This window comes from Gopherus evgoodei, chromosome 10, assembly GCF_007399415.2.
Source record: "Gopherus evgoodei ecotype Sinaloan lineage chromosome 10, rGopEvg1_v1.p, whole genome shotgun sequence".
In the NCBI taxonomy this organism is placed as follows: domain Eukaryota; kingdom Metazoa; phylum Chordata; order Testudines; family Testudinidae; genus Gopherus; species Gopherus evgoodei.
Genome location: NC_044331.1, coordinates 3,673,179 through 3,680,036, shown reverse-complemented (window position 1 = coordinate 3,680,036; position 6,858 = coordinate 3,673,179).

Below are 6,858 nucleotides of genomic sequence, written 5' to 3'. Positions count from 1 at the left end.
AGTTTCAAAGCCCTTCCATCTTAGGCTGGGAAAACCAAAAATGAGGCCTTCAACCTCTCTGGGTCTGCCCATGTAACACCACAAACCCAGTTCTCACCCCACAATGGTGGAGCAGCCCCAAAGCACTGACTAGTGAAGAGCAAAAGTTGCTCTGCTTGTGAGGCAGCATTTGCAGGCTTCTGAGGGCAAATTGCTCTACTTAGTACTAGTCCTTGCACTCTGGGCTGGACTAAGCGGAGGAGGGATAGCTCAGTGGTTTGAGCATTGGCCTGCTAAACCCAGGGTTGTGAGCTCAATGCTTGAGGGGGCCGTTTAGGGATCTGGGGCAAAATCTGTCAGGGATGGTACTTGGTCCTGCTGTGAAGGCAGGGGGCTGGACTTGATGACCTTTCAAGGTCCCTTCCAGTTCTATGAGATAGATATATATCAGCGTGTGTGTGTGTGTGTGTGTGTGTGTGTGTGTGTGTGTGTGTGTGTGTGTATATATATATGCAGCTGCAATTCCACAATGGGAAAAGTTGACCAGGAGTTGCAGGATTCCCCAGGTGACAAGGGAGTGAGTGATCATCCCATATACAAAGTCCAGGGAATCTATAGTGTCTGCTCCTCCCCGGCTTGATACATTTATGAACAGGATTATATGATTCAGTTGCCTGCCCTGGCATGGGACTGGACTCCTTAAAAATGGGTTGAGGCACGTTGAAACACTTCACTCTTACAGAGGTCATGGGCAAATATGTAGCACCATTGTTTGCGTCATTACTTCTCCCATGTCCCATTCAGGAGTAGGGTTCAGGCCTTGTTGTGGGTCCTCATGCCTTTCTGTAACTTATAGCTAAATACTAGATGAGGAATGCAGAAGCAAGGATTCAGATAACCAGTAAGGAAGCCTTGTGGAAGGAGTACATCCATTTCTGTCCCTTAAACCTCTACAAAGGGAGAGGTAGAAGGGAAAGGGCTGTTATATCAATAGCTTAGCATGGAGATGACAGCTGCTTGTATTAAAAAGGCAATAAATTACATTGTGCATCTTAAACCAGTGTCGTCAAGGGGGGAGTGCAGTAGCAGCATTGCCGGTGTTAGGAAACAGTATGTGACTGTAGATTCTTCCCAGCCCCACAACTTAACTCTTCTGAGGTACCCTCTGTCTGTTCCCACTTGTGGGATTTACCTCCTCCCTCCGGCATTGCTGGGCTTTAGAAACCTTGTAACCAGTCCCCTGTGCCAGCACCCTCTCCTTATACCAAATGACTGCAGCTCAGGTTATAGAAGGCTCCTTCCTTTCCAGGGCTGGGAGCAGCTGGGGAGATATGGTCGGTATTTGGAGCGATTAGGGGATTTTGTTGAGTTGTGTGTGGATAAATTATGCTATTGCACACTTGGCTTTTGTCTGGGCCAGGATCTGGTACTTTCTGGTCACAGTCAAGATTTTTTTTTCTTGGTGCAATGTGTGCATTGCACAGATCCTTGTGTTTCAGGTCTGGAACCCAGTTTCTGTGAAGCGTAACCCGGGCTATGTGATCCGAAACCTATTGCTTGGTACCTCTGCTTAAAGGCTAAGATCTTGAGCGGTACCAGTTGAAGAAAATTGCTTACTAATACCGACTTCAGTGTTGAGCTGTCTCGGAGGAATTGGAGTCTAACTGCCTCAGCCTAGCTGCTTCACAGTGATTGAAGGTGCTGGGGGTCTGAGCTAGTGGAATTAGCAATAAAACAGTTCAATGGGGCAGCCGCCACCTGTTTTTATTTTGAAGAAAACCCCTTAGAATGGGAATAAAATAAGTCGTCACCCCAATCCCAGTTAACCTCTTTGTGTTAATCACAGGGCTAAGTGCGTAGCTGTTGAACAAGCAGCTTTCAGGCCATAAGCCATCTAAACACATCAGCAACAGCAGAAAAATATGAGGAGAAACTACCGTCTGAGCAACTCCATGGTCTGGGTGTCCCTAACTCTGAGTGCCAGAAGCTGAGACTGGACAACAGGATGGATCATTGGATAACGGCCCTGTTCTGGTCATTCCGTCTGAAGCATCTGGCACTGGCCACTGCCTGAAGACAGGGGACTGGACTAGACGGATCTATATGGCTGTTCTTATTGTAGATACTTTGTAGGAAAGAATATGTAGCTGTGGCGTGAGTGTGACTCTTGGTGTTCTTCAGTCAGGTGCTGGTAACCTGTCTGTTCCTTGCCGTAAAGCTTTCAGAGTGCTCTCTAACCGCTGGTGGGAAGGTGCATAACGCTTTAACGCTGGGCTCCCAGCCGTAAATGTTTCAGAAATTCTTCCAGCCTCATTTCTTATGAGGGGAAAATTCTTTGTTTTGAAATTGAAGACCTGACAAATTCCAGTGAGAATAGTTTGAAACATGCTGAGAAGTGCATCCTCAATGGAAAGAACATAGTTGGGTGGGGTTTAAATGACTGGCAGACTTAAGACCTTACTGCTAAGAAGGATGTGTCTGTACATCGTTGGATTGTAAGGCGTATGGGGGAGCAGAGAATGAGCAATGTGGCAACAATAATTCGTCATAAAATGACCAGGTCCTGGGTACATGGGTCTTGGAAGAGCAACTCGTTAGATGGCCCAGTGCTGCCCCATAGAAGCAGTTTGTAGGGATGGAATCTTTCTCTGTGTTATCTGTGTGCTGCATTGGGTCTCTGCTAAGCAGAGCCTGTTGGCAATCTTGTACATTACTGCCCAGGAAGGGCCATGTTAGCCCTGGCTGTGTAATTCTAGATGATCGTCTCGGTGAGGACAGAGGACTTGACGTTTGCATTTCTGCTTTTACACAGCCACTGAAACCAAAACCTCTGGAACGTGGGAGCCCCTCCCTTTAATTGTTGCTATTCTCTTCAAGCTGGGGGAAAGGAGGGAGTGGAAAATTTAAAGAATGAAGCCTGATGACAGATGAGAACAAATGGCTCTTTGTTAGAATGTTTCCTTCTAAACACAGAAGACTGAAGGAAAAACTTGGAAGAGAAATCAGATTATTTCAGAAGGGATTCTTCAAGTCATTCGCTAATTCACGGGATGGGGCAGAGATTGGATTTCTTCATTTGTGAAAAATGCCGAAAAAAATCAGACTCCAGTATGTGGTCCTGTGTCCCTTGTTTTCCCTCCGACCGTTTTAACCACCCATTGCCTCCCTCCTGGTCAGTGAAATCACATTCCAGTGAAGTCACCATTCATGTCTGCTCTTTTTTTCTTCACTTACTCACACCACTGGCAGTGTTTACCCTGCAAAGATTCCTCTAAGTCTAAGCACACAATTTACTCTGCAAACAAGACTTGGCATTTATTATGGGTATCTTTGTTTACTAATCTTCTTTAGTCTCCATTGACGTTCAGTGGGAAATGTTAAAACAAACTGCAGCCTGCAGTAGGGCAGCTGCATGGACCAATGCTCTCCAGTGAAAGATGTCTGAATGGAGGCCTTCTTGGGTTTCGTCAGGGTTACATTCCTTCAGTGCGTTTTGTAAATATATATGGAAAAGAATATCTGTAGTGAAATAAATCTTTAAACTTTCTTGACCAATCCCCTAAAGGTTCTTTCCTCTTCAGTTGTATGTGGTTGTGTATATACACCTACCCTTATTGCTGAAATCAAGGGACAAATTGCTATTAGCACTTTAATGTAACACTTTACAGGGCCACACCATCCCGTGTGTGTGTGTTTTGGGGGTGGGGGGGAACTTGAGGGAAGGTCAGGAATTTCCACCAGGTCTCATGAAGTCTTAGTGGAGTCATACGGCTGATGGTTTGCCCCCAGATACTTTACAGGAGCAAATGGCTCTCCGAGCCCAAGGTTGTTGCCATATCTCACCTTAACTGTAGACAACAAGAATACTTGTGTGGAGGCACCCATCCTCCATGTTGCTTGCCCTCCTCCCCACTCCCAGAGACACCTGTGGGTGGAAGGGGTCTCAAACTCTGGATGAGGAATGCTCTGTTGTATGATGAACAAGATAAGTATAATCCTAAAGAGGAAAGTCCTTGCTGGTTTCATGTGGCTGGATGCTGTGCAGCACTGCTCCCACCTTCAATTCCATCCCCTCCGCAATCAACAACTTCGCCTCCCCCACTGTAGGGTAAAAATATGTGGAAGAGGCTTCTGCAGAGTTGAGGGGAGGGGTGATGCTGTTTAGACTCCATCTCTGCCTTTGACCATTCCTCATGCTGCTTTGCTGCAAGGGTATGTTGTCTATTAGCATTAATGACCAAAGAAGCTCATAAGTTGTTACTACTTCTGTGTACTCTCGGCCCCAGAAGCACTGGCAGAGTTTGAGCACTGGGAAGTTCAAGTGCAACTCTCCACTCATCTCTCTCCCCTCCCCCCAAAACAATCAGGGAACTGCTTGAAAGGGGAGTGGTAGGTGCTCAACACCTCTCTAGACATGGTCTAAAGTCTGGAGAAATTTTGTAACCAAGAAGGAGTTTTTCAGTTTCCTTAGACCATCTCTGACAGCAGATGTGAAAACTCTCAAGCAAACCATGCCCACATCTTTTCCTTTGAGTTAACTAATTTATACTTAGTAAACTACGGTCAAAGTTAGTTACCACACATACTTGGCGTGATGTTATCTTATTAAAATATGACCATGTTGATCGTTGTTGCAAACACTTTTGGTGTATAATTGCAACAAATCTTGTACAAAATATATCAAATAAGGTGTCTATGGAGAGGTTATGACTTGCTAAATATGATTATGCTATTTGTATGCATGTATCATTTTTGTATTTGAAGTTATGAGTATTGGCTTTGTACCTGTATTTCAAAGGTTGGCTCCTGTGAAAACACCACAGTGGTGTTTAGCCAGCCCATTGCGAAGGAACTATTCAAGTTAAATGGCCCATCAGAGAAACCTTAACTCACAATGGAAGACACCTATCTACATTTAACGGACTTTCCTGTGAACATTCTATCTGGAGGATAGGTAATAGCTTCTGCTGTGACTAAGCAAAATAATGCATGGACATGACTCCAAACATCATTTTATTATCTGTAATTTTCCACAGTGAGAATAATGGGATTCCCTTCACTTGGCAGGAGCTAAAAAAGGCCCTGGAAACACCTCTATTTGGCCTCTTTCCTGCTCAGACCTGTGAACTATGAATTTATACTAATAGGAGCATTCTAATCAATGGACTGAGGACCTTTCAATGATTTGGAAGTAGCCAGAGACCTGACTTAAGCCAGCAGTTTATTCCATCACTGCTATAAGCCTGATCCAAGAACTTTTCAATTATTGTATGTATTTGATTCCTTTAACCAATTTTAACTCACCTTTCTTTCTTTTTATAAATAAACGTTTAGATTTTAGATACTAAAGGATTGGGAACTGTGATTATTGGGTAAGATCTGAGTTAGATATTGACCTGGGCGTGTGGCTTGCCCTTTGGGATCAGAAGAACCCTTTTGGTTGATGAAATTGGTTTTAAATAACCACTCATCATTAAGTCCAGTGTTTTTGGTGGGGTTACAAGGACTGGAATGCCTAAGGAGACTGCTTTTCTGACATCTGCTTAGCCAGCATGGTGAAACTTTTGTTGCTGGTTTGGTATATCTTATGGGAGAATACCCACCAGTTTTGGGGTGTGCCTGCCTTGTTTCTCAGCAGTTTGTCCTGCTGAGACAGCGACCACCTGCTGGGGAGACTGCTACCTGCTCTATGTCCCAGCTCAGAGGGAAGTGAGGCCTATGCACTGTTTGTTTTGCCCTGCCCAGGGGGCTAATTCACCAGGTAATACTGCTTGCCCCAGCCAGGAGGCTGCAGGGCTTGACTGTTTGGTTTTGCAGCCCAGAGACCACGGACTATTTGTTTAAGTGACCTTGTCAGGGGGCTGGGACCCACTTGGCTGAAATCACCCGCTTAATGGGGAATCATGAGGAGTGGGTACCAACCCCACACTGGGCTGATGGGGGCGCCCCAGCTTGACACACAGGGCCCCCGTCACAGGTGGGACATTCAGAAGCGTTCAGCATTGGCCTAACGACGCCTATTGAAGTCAATGGGAGTTTTACCATTGACTTTGATGGGAGCAGAGTTAGACTTGTGCACACCCTATTTTCCAAAAGCTTTGCTTCCGGTAAAGCCATCCTAGTGCACTAGAGCTGTCTGCTAGTGAGAGCTGGGGCAGGAGAAAGACCATGCTAACGTGGAACCCGCCTTTGATGCAGGCTGGCTCTGGGCACGCTTCCCTTGGCTCTCTGATCTACTGTAGCCCTGACCTCACCCACTGCAGCTCTTCTGAGCATGACCTCTGTGCAGTGCAGGCCCTGAGTCTCACTGCCTTTTGCCAAACTACAAGTGGATTTTGTGATCTGCAGAAATGGGGTGTAGGATGTGGCCAGAAAAACTGATGGTTGTGTAGGAGCTAACCCAGGTCTCCTGCGAGGGAGGTGAGCTTGTCACCTACCCCTTGCCATGGAACATCTCAGCCAGGATGACATGTCTGCTCTCTGGCTTTCTTCACACTGAGAACTGGCAGATCTCCCACTGTTGCTTCGTGGGGAGTGTAGCTCCATCCTGCTGGCAGCAGGGGGGCTGACAGCATGGAGCAGAGGCCAGTGTTTTTACCCATTGTGTCATCCTTGCCTTAGCCAAGTTAGGGAGTGGCAAAGTGGATCAGAGGATCAGGCACTAGAGTGGTGCTCATGAGACCTGCTTCACATTCCTCATTCTGCCACAGCCCTGCTGTGAGACCTTGGGCAAGTAACTTTCTCTCTCTGCCTCAGTCTCCCCAACTGTAAAATAGGGACAATGGGACTCTTTTTTTTTTGTACTGCACTTCAAATCTGTGGATGAAAAGTGCCACAGCTGAGCTTGTTGTAATTAAAGATGTCTACAGCTGAGCACCT